We start from the raw sequence: 14,139 nt of genomic DNA on the forward strand, positions 1-14,139 counted from the left end.
AAACAAGCCATGTTCAGTTTCCAAATGCTGTAGCATATCTGTTACTAGTGGTAACTACTCTGTGGACCTTACTGGAAATTTAAGCCTTTCTTTCCCATCAGCTACCCTCTGTACATTTTACCACCAAAAAAGTTATTCCATAATTTCCAAAAGGAACTATGCCATAAAAATAGACATTGAACCAATGGACATTTATGAAATGGACATTTCCACTAATGAAAATATGCAGACTATATTCTCAGGAAGCTGCAAATGAAACATTAAGTGAAAATGTCAAATAAGAAGCACTACATACACTCTATAATTATTGTAATGGCTATATGTGGAAAGATTCAAAATAGACCAAGAATAGTTATTTAAGTACAAATAATAAAGGTATAATTCCTTAAGAAACCGATTTAATAATAAATTACTTTTCTAATGAAAATATCATTGTATTTTTATCTCTTTGATAAAAGAGATAAAACCCAAACCATGCAGAGAATGTAAAAATCTCTATATAATCTTACTTCCCCAGGAGGTAATCACTTTTTTCAGGCTGACTGCTGGAATACTTCCAGATTTTAATGCATATATTGTACATGCATACTTACACATATTTCTCCATAAATAGAACCATATTCTGCATTCTGCTTTATAATCAGTTTATTTTTAAATATAGTGGAAACTATGTAAGAATAAAATCTTCAAACAATAAGGAATATGTTATAATTTTAGAGATACCCTTAGAAGTTCAAATTCAGGTAACAAGGTAGAATTTTCTTTACTTGCCATCAAGATTTCAGCCAGATGGAACCCAACATTTCCTAGTATGCAGCAGCCTAGTCACAAGGTGTAGTTCTCCAACCTTGGGAGGAAAGGCAACAGAGGAGGGGAATGTGCCTTCAGTCTCCATTTGTCATTTTATGCCTGACCTGTCAAGACAAGGCCTGATGGTCTTCTCCACAATGAGGAAGGAAGAAAAGTTGCCTCCTTTCTTTTTATTAAACAGATATGATGCTCAGGGAGTCCATAAATGAGTCCACATAGCGGTGACTGGTGAAAACCTGCCAGAGATGTGCCACAGACCTCACAGGCTTGGTTTTGATTTTCTAAGTTTACAGCTTACTTTCCCAAGGAGAACTGCAATCCATGTTCTCCAGGTCTCTGGTCTGTGTGTCTTCTCTCCCAAGAGATGCTTCTCAGCTAAAGGAGGTTATCTTTCATTATCTTCATGTCATTCCACCTAACAGGACTGGGGTTTTCTTGAGGTCACGTGCAGCGCTGATCCATCTTAGAACCAGGCAGTCTGGAAAAATGCCTTTTCCTTTCTATCCAACTGCTAGTATCATGAAGTAATGTAGGCCACACAGGTCAGCATTTGACATTCCCTTGGAAATCCCAGCCTTAGGAATAGAGGCCTAGCAAGTTAGTCTTGAGGTAGAGAAAGCTCTTATATACTCTCAAACTGCTTTTTTAACATAGGACCCCTAGGTTTGGAGACTTGCAAATGCTGGCCATAGTGAGCATTTTATTCCTGAGGAAAGGTTCTACTGCTGCTGCTGCATGCAGAGAAGGATTAAAGGGACTTATGAGATGATGCTCCAAAATGTAAACAAAAACAAAGTAAACCCTATGTTATAGCTCCTAGACCTGCTATAACAGATGTTACCGGTGATCTAGTCAGGTTCGTTCAGATTTATTTTGTTGTTTCAGCACTCTCCCTTGATTCCAGTGTGATTTTCTCTTTAAAGACCTACACCTGTGACTTTTGAGACAAGGTTTGTTCACCCATGCAGAAAGCTGAATATCTGCAGTGTTTGTCCTCCAGGAATGGTCATTGACCAATGATAGACTAGAGAAGAAGTATAGATGACTGATGCCCTTGCTTCAATGTGTGTGTGTGTGTGTGTGTGGAAGCAGGGGAAAGGGGAAGTGGTTTAATGGATATTCTGCACTCCCATGTGCCCTGTGGCATGTTACTGAAGTTGGAGTTTCACCAGATATTCTTGGCTTCTTTCCCTTCCCTGTCCTACTCCCTTACTACCTCATGTAATTCTCCTGGGAGCACTCCCTTAATAACTCATGCACACTCTTTTTAACCTCAACATCTCCTTCTGGGAAACCTAATCTAAGACAAATTCATAAGAAGCCAGTGGGATAGGGGTCAACAGTCTTTTTGCCCCAGAACCTCTATGAAAACATCCAGTCTCTGCCTAGGCATGAGATGGGTTGTCATTGCTAAGCTGAAGGCATAAATACAGGCAAAGATAGAATAGGAGGCAGTTAGGTGACCACTGAAGTAGGACAGAGAAAAAGGAAAGAGGAAGAAGAATCATTCGTTATTCACTTGATACCATTATGTTATACAAGAGTCTATGCTCTTGCTAAGCAAGGAGGCTCTACTACTGCAGCCATGCCCTCAGTCCTTTTGCTTTTAGTTTGGTTTTCAGATAGGGTCTCACACTAACTTTGCCTGGGCCAGCCATGATCCTCCTACCTCTGCCTCCCAAGTATCTGGGAGCACAGGCCTGTACCACTATGCCTAGCCTTTAGTAAAAGTTTTAAATAAGAATGAAATCCTCTAGGCAGGGTATGGTGGCTCGTGCCTATAATACTAGCTACTTGGGAGTCAGATTCAAGGCAGCCTTGAATCTCTACAAATAAGCTAGGCATTGTAACAGTCACCTGTGATCCCAGCTACTCAGAAAACTGTAGGTAGGTGAATCATGATCCTAGGCCAGCCTGAGCAAAAAAATACAAGACCCTACCTAAAAAACAACTAAAGCAAAAAAAAAGACTGGAGGCATGGCCCAAGTGTTAGAGCACCTGCTTGAGGCCCTAAGTTAAAACCCCAGAACACATAATAACAACAATAATCATCATCATCATCATCATTAATAATAAAGAATAATGAATGAAAGCTTCTAGGTTCTTGTTCAGACTCCATAAATCAATAGCTCTTTGGCCTTAGGTAAGTCACTCAAATTCTCTGAGCTTCAGCTTTCTTATCTATAAAGGGATTATAATGCTTAATTCATAGGTCTGCTGGGAAGATCAAATACAACAACAGAAGTGAAAGCACCAGACAGCTGGAAAGCATGATGAAATGCAGATTTTACCAAGCATTCTTTGAACATCGTGATTTAAGCTGCAGTAGTAGTAAGCCATAAAAAAGCATTTAAGCAATTATACTGTCCTCTAAGAGGTTTCTATCTATCAGAAGAAACAAAACAAACACAGGGAAAATAGCTAAATAATAGGTAATTATGGAGCTATATACAAAAATGTGTAAAGAACAAAAACAAAAACAAACAATTTACAAGATACTGAAGTCACAGTTGTCCTGAGGGAGGAGCTCCTGGAATGTCATGCTTCCCTTTTAGATTGTTCCATGACACCTACTACCCTTTCTCAGAACATTCCTCTCATCACTGGTAATCAGTTTTTTAATATCAGCTTTTCCACCAGATTAATACAGGTCATATCTGAGTTATTCACCTAAGAGTATCCAGTGCCTAGTACATAGTTGGTGCACAATAAGTAGTTCTTAATGATTAAGCAATATGAGGAAGACATTTTACTGTAGATAGCATTTGAGTAGGCAACTCAAAAATATGTTGCAGTGTAAATGAAAGAGGAAGCAATGGAGAAGCCTAAATTCACAAAGGGATGATGCTCAGCATAGCTGCAGAAAAGTTTGGAGAGAGAGAGCAAGAACTACATGTATAAAAGATTTTACTGCCAATCCAATGATTTGACTGTTGTGCTACGGAGAGTCCCTGAAGGTGTCAACAGAATAATCCAATGGAATCCTCATCACTGGAGTGTCTTTCTGGCATCAGTATATGGGGCATACCCTGGGATCTGTGAGTGTAGAGCCAGGATAGAGAGCTGATACAGTAAGTCTAAAGCACCAAGGGGAGAGGAGTTAAAGAGAAACAATTGCTCCTCATTGCCATGGGTCACCTGTCTTTGCTCCAACTTTTTCTTCACAACTCAACCAGAGATTAAACTTTCATGTTTAAGAAGATACAACCTCAATTCCCCACGATTTTCCAACACATGAGTTGGAATAGGGTAGATTCACATGAAACTAGAAGTTTAGTGAAGTCTAACTGCCCATCCAATGTATTTATCTACAAGTTTCCTTCCAGGTAGCATTTGGCATGTTCTTAATATCTCCACTACCTTCTATGACAGTATGTTCCATATTGGCATAACTGAAATATAGTGGGAACTGGACTCAGGGATCTCATTATTAACAAGTTCTCAGGTGATCTTTTGAAGCCATCCTGGACCCAGTTCAGGTAGAAGCATTTGGACTCTATGGTCTTCTCCACCATTTAAAATTCTATTTAGAAATTTTGTTTTGTGATTCCTACATTAGAAACTGCATTATTTGTGTGAAGTCCACATAAATGTAATCTTCAGAACATACCCACCTAAATTTAAAAGGACTGAGGCTATTACAACAATGCAAAGATTTTTTCTCTGACTCTTTCTGTTCCTGCTATCACAGACTCTCCAATCCCAGTATTAGGGAAGTTCAGTGAGTATACATACCCATAAACATTCCCTTTAACTCACAGTAGCATTCTACTCTTCTCTTCTGCTCAGATTCTGGTTTTGACTTGCATTCCTCTTTCCAAGAATGACACATGGGTCATCTCTGAAATATAAGATTCTTCCCCCACAAAATATCTTCTTGTTATTGTTGTCGCTCTGTCCTGCTGAGGCCCATGCTGTGCCAGAAGTGCTACCATGAGCCAAAGCCACTAGGCCTGCTGATGCAAAGGACCATAGACATCATTAAATTACAAGTCAAGCAAATAGAACATTACTAACTCAGATAAATTCTGAAAAATCTAAGGCTACATAAGTGTTGGTAAGAAATACTATGACCAATTAATTACATACACTAAAGGTACAAGAATGAAAAATGATATGTCAGGGATTTACCCACTAGTCCAAACCCTGTCTTTTTTTTTTTGACTGAATGCATTGCTTTATAGATGAGAACACTAAAGCCCAGAGACAGACTTACACAAATTTGTACAGATACCACAGGGACACTGACTCTTTCATGTTGACTTTTATTTGGAGAGAACTAGCCAATGTGCAGGATTTGAGGCTTATGGAATCCTTCAATATGTGCCTCTGTGTGTGTGTGTGTGTGTGTGTGTGTGTGTGTGTGTGTGTTTGTGTGTGTGCATGTATGTGTTTGTTCTATCAGGAATCAAGGCCATACTCCATAATTCAATAGTGCTTCTTGTGCGTAGTCTGTATGGGATTTCCAGGTGTTTATCTTTCTTTTTGAAGTTAAAAAAATCTCTGTAAGATTTATCCAGGCAGCAGGACAACTACTTACTGTAACAGTTGCTATTTCCTCTTTGTTAAAGGGTCAGCTATAAAATAATGCTTTCTTTGCAGAAAACTTGTGTCTCCGGATAAATTAGATAACATGGGATTTGCAGCAGACAGTCAAGCCTTTAACCCTTAGGTCACTCTTTCATCTCTCACCCAGATTAGGTCTGACAGCTGCTCAGGAGCTTCCTTGGAAGGGAATGCCCAGCTGCTTGCCTCAAGACAATTGGCATCAAGAGGTAGAACTTTTTGGAAAGTCTTGAATACATTTTGTCATTCTTTTTACTGCAGTTGTCTGTCATTTCACAAATCACAAGTCTGTATAAAGTTTAGTTATCACAGAGCAAAGAGATACTGACTACTGAACACATCCAAAGTTCTTCACTAAACTGTAGTTTTAAAAAAAAGAAAGCTTTCCCCATATATAATCCTTGGTCCTTGAGAGGTGCTGTACAAATAGTACTTCTTGACTTGAGGAATCTCTGGCTACATTTCAACAGTTTTAATTCTCCACCATCCACACTTTCCCAGAGCAATGACCAAGGCAGTTACAGCTCATCTTGCAAGTAGAAGTTATTTCATATCTGGATTGAATTCCATTCAGTTTTTCAATTTTATACATATAAAATATAATTTGCTTCAGAAAATAGCCATTTACATTGTGATGTTGATTTTATCATTGAATGGAGAGTAGGAAAGAATATATTATGAATGAGATGCTTTTGTATTATCAGCCTAGAGCAATGATTCTCAACTTTTTAGATCAAAACCATGGCCTCCCTTCCTTTCCGCCCTCCCCCCACACACATACACCACTATGGCCATACTTTTTACATCAAGGACTAGAAAAACATTTCTATACTAACAGATCTCTGGAACTCTAGTACTAATCTTTAGTCTCCCCAATTCTCCCTCTACCCCTCCAGATGAGGAATTTAAAATGCATCATTATAAGTAATCATATCTGTTGAAATACCCAGGTGAGTGGACTTACCTTATCCTCACAAATGTCACCAGTGGCAAGAATATGATGCAGAGCACAAAAGTAAGTCAGTGACCATTTTTATCACATTTTTATTTATTTGAGCCAAATCTTTTCACAGGAGATGTTAAATTATTCCTGTGAGACATTTGCTCCAATGTTAAGGATATCATTCTTCTTGTTATTGTTATCATTATTTCTTCCACTTTCATAAGTATCACTAGCAAACTGTTGGGGATAATTACAGAGCATCATTCGCTTTGCTTTGTTTATGGAAGGGAGATATTTTAGAGAATTGTGGTGTAATGGAAAAATCATTAGCTTATTAGTCAAAAAATTTATCTGGCCATTTGACTTAACTCTTCTAAGCCTCAACTTTGTTATTTATGCATTGAAAAGTGTTACTCCTGTTCCTGCCTCACTGCACAGTTGCAGAGATCAACTATGTATGTAAACCTCTACACTATTTGTCTCTGTATATGAACACATTTTAAAAAGTGAGGTCACACTATAAACAATGTTTTATGATACGCTTTTTTTCATGTAAGGTATCTTAAGTATTGTGGACCAAATTTCATTCCCCCAAAATTGATTGTTTCAAAGCCCTAATACCAATGTGACTATATGTAGAGACAGGCCTTTAAAGAGATAATTAAAGTTAAATGAGGTCATAAGAGCTCTAATCCAATAGTCTGATGTCCTTATCATGAAATGGAGTGACACAGGAATATATGGGCACAGAGGAAAGGTCATACAAGGACCCAGCAAGAAGGCACCATCTGCAAGCCAAAGAAAAAGCTTCAGGAGAAAGTGACCCTGCTGATACCTTGATCTTGGGCCTCCTGTCTACAGAACAACATATCATTTAAGTTCCCCAGATTGTGGCACTTTATTATGACTGTCCCAGCAAACTAAAGAACAAAATATTTCCACTTAAATATGTTTAAAAATTTTTATATTTAATGGTCACAGAGGCAATCATTTTGATATTATATAACTACTCCTTTTTTCATGGAAAATTTAGGTCACTCCCAATTTCTGAACTAACAAATAATGCTGTTAATAACTGTATGTTAGTAAATCATTTTTAAGATGCAAAATGCCCTCCCAAAAGAACATAATATAAACATAAATTAATGGAAGTAAATTATGGGAAATCTTTGAACAATTTTTGCAACTTTGGATAGCTTAAAATTACTTTGAGAGAAAGAGAGAAAGATCACAACAAGGATAAAATAGTACTAGAGTATTTGCCTGAGTGTCACTCTGCTGCCAATACTGTTTAGGCACAGGACCAGGAAGTCTTTCTTGGAGATAAACATTCTAATTGCAAATACCATCCATCAAGCAGGGAACCCTACCATGAATACTTTCTGTTTTCAGAATTTGGCAATTGGGATCACGAGTAAGGATGGGGAAAGGATACTGTGCAAAAAATAGCTTTTTAAAAATTATTGCCCCAAAGAACTTATTGGTCCTACATAGAGAAAAACAAAAGTAAGAGCGAAGAAGAGATTCCTTCTTTTGCTGTTCTCTTCCTTGATTTTGTAAGCAATGGGCAAAGTCACATGTCCCCTATATGCTCTGCCATAGCATGTAAAGATTTACCCTGGCTCAGATGGGACTGTTTTTTCTTTAAGTGTAACCATTTGGTTAAAGTTAAAAATTTGCTGAGCACTTAGGCAAAGTGTTTTGAGGGGTTGCAGAAATTCACAAGGATGAGTTTCTACCATCTAGGCAAACAAACTAGCTAGAGAAACACATAGAAAGAACGACACACTGTCATAAAAACAGGTAGCTGGGAAAGCACCAAGCACACAATAGAGATCAGAGAACCATTAACAAAGGAGATGACGTTGAAGGGTGTACAGGGTATCACTAACAGATGAAAAGCTGATAAAAGTACCTAACGTCTGGAAAGGAGAGCTCACGGGTTGTGAGGATGAAGGGCACGAGGGAGGTATGAAGGGACATGAAATTGGGTGTGGGAGCCAGTAGTATGAATTTTAGATTATTAAGCACCTACCAAAAAGGTTTTTATTCAATTTTCATTTTTGACATTACTAAGAAAATTGTAAGGGTAAAAATAATTGAAGGGCTTAAGTGGTACAGTGCTCACTTAGCAAGCACAAGGACCCTGAGCTCTAACTCCAATATCACAAAAAAAGAAGAAAATACATTTTTCCTGATGTAAGGGTAACAGAAAAGATCGATTTCTTCTTATCTCATCTCCCAAAATTGTCACACTCTGTAGAGCCAGAACAAGGGGCTATGTATCAATACCACAAATACAAATCTGTGATATAATATGGTAGAACAAAAGCTCCATACATTCATACTGGGAACAGGACAGAGATATTCACTATTTGTCAGAGTAAGGAAAATGGTCACACTTCACATGTGTTAAAGCATAATGCATCTTCACTTGTGTTAAGGTTTAAGCTCCGTGTTTGCTAATCACTATGTAATCTTCTGGAAGCTACTTACCCTTTCTGAATCTCTATTTCCTTTTCTAATATCTGCTGTAGAAGTTTCCTCATAAAGATCTCGTGAACATTAAATAAGGTAATGCAAGTAAAAGTGTTTGGTAGCTATAAAGTATAATGTAAATATTATTGTTATTAGAACAATGAGAGAGAGAGAGAGAGAATGACACCTGGGGAGAAAATATTCTGAATTACTTTACCAAAAGGTGGCAGCATTTTGTTTGTTAGGGATATTATTTATTAACTCTAAGTGGGTATTTTCTGGAGGCTTCAAGGAGAAGTCACAGGCAGGTATATGATTTGAAGACTTTTATTCCCCAACCTTTTTTCTGTCTTATTTTGTTTTGTCTTAAACTATGCAGAGATTAATATGTAGAAAAGTTACCGGGAGCTAAGACTTAAGAACGTGATTAAGGAGAAATCATTTGCTCTGGCCCCATCCCTGCAACATATGTGGTTCTCTTGGCTTCACATTGCTTGTGGTCTTTTCAAATGCCATTACTATCACCTGGTGTTTGAGCAGGGACTTGTGCTGTGGATCTGATCAGTGTGTTTATCTGATTATTTCTGTTCAACATGTTCATCCACATCACCATGTTTAGGCATGTGGGTTAACAAAACACCCTCTAGCAGCAGAGATGGTCTAAATAAAATTGCAAACAAAAAAGTAGTCAAATCTTTCAAAATCTTACAGTCAGTCTTGCTGAGAAGACCAAAATTGAAAGGGCTTGAAAATAGTCACAAAATAGCATCTTAACAGAAACAAAGGTACCACTGGCTGAATATTGGAGGCCAAGCAAATGAGGAAAATGCACAAAAGAATCAGGCCTTCTGAAGAAGAGGTGTTCTACCTATGACTGCAAATCAAAATCTTTTTGTGATGTTCCACAATCTTTTCCTCCACAACACCCCCAAAACAGAACGAACACCTGATGTACACCACCATTCCTAGAAGTGCTCTGGTTTATCAGTATGTATGGATATTCTTAAAATAATCTTATCTTCTGAATTTACTAAAATATATTTTCCCACTAATGCCTTATAATGATATGCCAGTCACCTGAATATATTATAAAACTAGGACTTCTAAGAACAGATTACCTTATCTAAATATCTCTGTAGAGTATCTAGTAAAACTAAATAGGCTTGTAATAAGTCATCTTATTGATAATGCAGAGATTTAATATAGTCAAACCTAGCACTAGCTTGAACCATCTCTTTAAATATTGCTTTCCAATACTCTGCTTCTAGCCAAAGTAACCCCTAGACTTGGCTTTGCTTTCCATCTTGACAGTTTTGATAACACTATTGCTGGTGTTAAGAACAGAGGGGTTTCATTGTTACATTTACACATGTGCTTACAATGTATCTGAATTAGATTCACCTGCTCTATCATTCTCCCTCATCTTCCTACCCTCTTCTTAAAACTATTTCAACAGGTTTCATTGTTCTGTTTTCCTACACCCACCATATTCACCCTCCCTCACCATCTCCGTTTGCCCTCCCTCCTCCCACTGGTATTTACCCCAGATAGGACTTGTTTCACCTTCCTTTCCTTCATTTCTTAAGTGTATAATGATTGTTCAAGGGGGTCTCGCCTTGGTATTTCACACATGCATAAATTGTTCTTTAATCAGATTAACACCCTCTTTCTCTATCAGCCTGCTCCCCTATTACTCAACAGCTTTCAATCCACTTTGTTATGCTTTCTTCATACACAGACGCAATACAGTTCAGTATCATTCACTCTCTATCATTCTCCTTTCCTCTCCTGCTTCCTCATAGTCCCCTCAGACACTCAGACAGACCCATTATTACAATCATGTTCTCTCCCTCTCTTTCTCCCTCTCTCTCTCTCTCTCTCTGTGTGTGTGTGTGTGTGTGTAAGATTATACATGTATTATGTATATATTTATCTTTTAGGTCTACCTTCCACATATGAGGGAAAATATGTGACCTTTGTTCTTCTGAGTCTGGCTTACGTCGCTTAATGTGATGATCTTCAGTTCTATCCATTTATTTGCAAACAACATAATTTAATTATTCTTTATGGCTGAATAATACTCCATTATTATTTCCTAACCACATATTAGGAAAAAGACCAGGACTCCATTTAAGTTTCAATCTCCATGGTCATTGTGACTCACTGGTAGGAAGTAGGAAAGTAGTTCATCTACAAAAATTCTCCTGCCACCCATGAAACTTACAATCACCACTGCTACTATCTGCATTGCTAAATTTGTTTTAAAATCTGATTTTTGCCAAACATTTTACATAGCCTGTGATTTCAGAATAAGAAGCAAAGATTTATCTAGCCAAGCCTTTCTTTCATCTGTGAAAGCAAGCAAATAATTAAATCATGTTAAATAAAAGGTAGTTCTAGACCTGATATATTTCATATACAGCTTGATTTGTGAAAGTCTTTTTTCTTTCCAGAATCTGACTTTACCCAATGATTTTTTTAAGAAAGAATACTAGGATAATTCTAAAGGTACTGTCAGCTTTGACCTTCTATGACTCTGAGAGAGTTCAGGTTCTCATAGCTGACCCACATTCAACACTAGGCCCCTGCAAGGAGTGTCCTGAGTCTTTTTAGTGCAATCTTTTTGCTGCCTGCATTTATATCAGCAGTTGAATTGGGCTGGTTGACTAGACATTGATCAATAATGGGAACCAACATGAAAACTGCCACCAGAAAAACTCATTCTGCCTTCAGTTAGGAAGCACCATTCCCCAGGATTGCTCAGACAGAGAAAGAACTGTTTCTAAGCTGCCCAGGTTCTCCAACAAATGTGGAATATATAAATAATGCTTCTGATGGAACGCCACAAAGCAAGGGTCATTACCATCCACAAGTCAGCAAAAAGAGTATTTTCCCTTGACTAGTAGAACTTAAATTTGAGGCATTGCTCTCATCCTAGCTTGGTTTGCATGCTCAGACCTGCACTTCCATTCATTCATGTTTAAACTTAACAATGCTGGTGCATGCAATAGTGAGCACCTTTAGTCTCAGCTACTTAGGAGCCTGAGATAGGAGGATCACTTGACCCCAATAGTTTAACATAGTGAGACCCCATTTTGAAAATAAAAATATTTTAAAAACGCTAAAACGTAAGAATCATAACTTATTGAATGGTTACAGTATTCCTTAGATGACAGAGATGTGAATTTTATGCAGATGCATGTTTGGATTTAGCATTAATTGGGAATCCACCACATGAAAGTGATGTAGTCTAAGGTGCTTTCAGGTATCTTGTGTGTGTGTGTGTGTGTGTGTGTGTGTAAAAGGGAAGGATGGCAGGCATGTAAACAACATTTTAAAAGATTAAAACACATGTCAATAAGAAGAATAGAGAAAGGCATGAGCAGGCACTCCTTCCATGTAATAGATTATATTGACAGAGAAGAGAGTTTAAATCATAGGATAATCCCAATCAATACAGAAAAGAGTGCAGAATAAAATCATTTGATATATTTAACAACCATTCATGATTAAAAGCCATCAGAAAATACATTTTTAAAAACCTTTCCATTGTAGAAGGAGCTCTTGTACCAGGAACATAAAACAAATATCATAACTTTAGAAATATCTCCAGTTAAGTCCAAAACAAGTTAAAAATGATCCCATATTCACTGCGATTATTTGACATGCCAGCAACCTTATATAATAACAAGGCAAAACAAAAATAAACAAATCTATTGGATATTGAAAAAGAAGTGAAAATGCCCTTTATTTGTAGGTAATGTGATCATCTATCTGGAAAATCTATGGAAATCAATTTTTTAAATTATGAAGATTAGAAATTCAACAATGTGGATGGATTCAAGATCAATAGCTTTCCCAAACATTAACAAAGCCAATTACAAAGTATAAAATAACAACCACAATAATAACAGCAACCAAAGCTAAAAAAATTGCTAGAAATGCAACAACTACATGATTTACTAAAATGCACAAAGATCTGAATCAATGGAAAGCAATGTGGTATTTCTGGAAGAGAAAAATTATAAACAAACAGTGCTAACTGAGAATTAAAAGAACAGCTCAAGACATTTTGTTAAGTAAAATAAAAAGGAAATTTCAGAATACTGTGAAAGAATAATATCTACTTTTTAAAAACAAAACCATGTATTTCTATGTATATGCTTAACAAAAAATGAATATGGTTGTCTCAGGCAAAGAGGTTGGAGGTGGGCACAAGAATGAAGATTCGGTATTATGTGTATTCTTGTAATTTCATTTGGCAATATGTATTTGTGCATCACTAAAGAGGTATATTGATAACAAGAAGGAAAAAGAGGGAAGAATGGGGGAGAGAAGCTTCGTAGAGCAGTCAATCGAAAGGTGAAGAGGAGGTCCTCAACAGTTAAAGACTGTGGCAAATGTTCTAGAATGAGAAAAGGTCACGGGAAGAGGATGGCAGGATAAACATGCAGGAGACCATAGTGTGTACTGTGCTTCATAATTTACAAAGCACTTTTCATTCAACACCTCACGTGGATGAGACTGGTGCATAATGGTTTCAAAGCATCAGGCCTAGGTTTTAATCCTTCTCTACCACTAGTTAGCTGTGTGACTTTGGACAATTATAAGCTTCAGTTTTCTCAATCCACAGTTGGGATAATAACAGTAACTAGCTTATAATACTGTCTCAATAATAAAATCAGAAAGGGGATGAGCACTTAAAGTACATTGCCCATCCAGGGCATGCTCAACTTTTTCAGTGTGCTCTGAAACTTTGGATCGTTTTTCTTCCATATGAGAATATCCTATTTCCCACTTTTATTCATGAAAATCATCACTATTTTCATATAAATATTCTCTAGCTGGTGTACACTCTGTCAGCTCAGTGGTAGAGAAGTTGCCTAGCATACACCTGGTCCTAGTTTCAATCCCCAACACCACAAATAAATCCAATAAATATCATGTTTACTGAACTCTTTCCCCAAGACGCTCTGTGATGGAGGGTTAATGGACTCAGTGTGTTTTAGAGTCTGCCCTAGACAAGTACACACATTGCATTGAGCAGGGACACTTTTCTAAGGCACAAGGCACTAGTCACAGAAAATCATTATGAAGAAGCTTTCACAGCATTTCTTTTCTTTCTGATTTGCTATAGAGTGGACCCTTTCTCTCCTGGGTGGAAGAAAAGGGGAAAGAATAGATGAGAATCTCTAAGGCTAGTCAGATCCAAAGAGAAAATCATTCCCAGCTCAGCAGGGTGACTTTCTCCCAATGTGGCTGCAGGTGAGACTGAAGCCATCCATCGTGTTTAATATTTTAATAAGGACTCAGCCATAAATAACGTCATTACAAAAAGCAAT

Source organism: Castor canadensis, chromosome 5, assembly GCF_047511655.1.
Source record: "Castor canadensis chromosome 5, mCasCan1.hap1v2, whole genome shotgun sequence".
Lineage (NCBI taxonomy): Eukaryota > Metazoa > Chordata > Mammalia > Rodentia > Castoridae > Castor > Castor canadensis.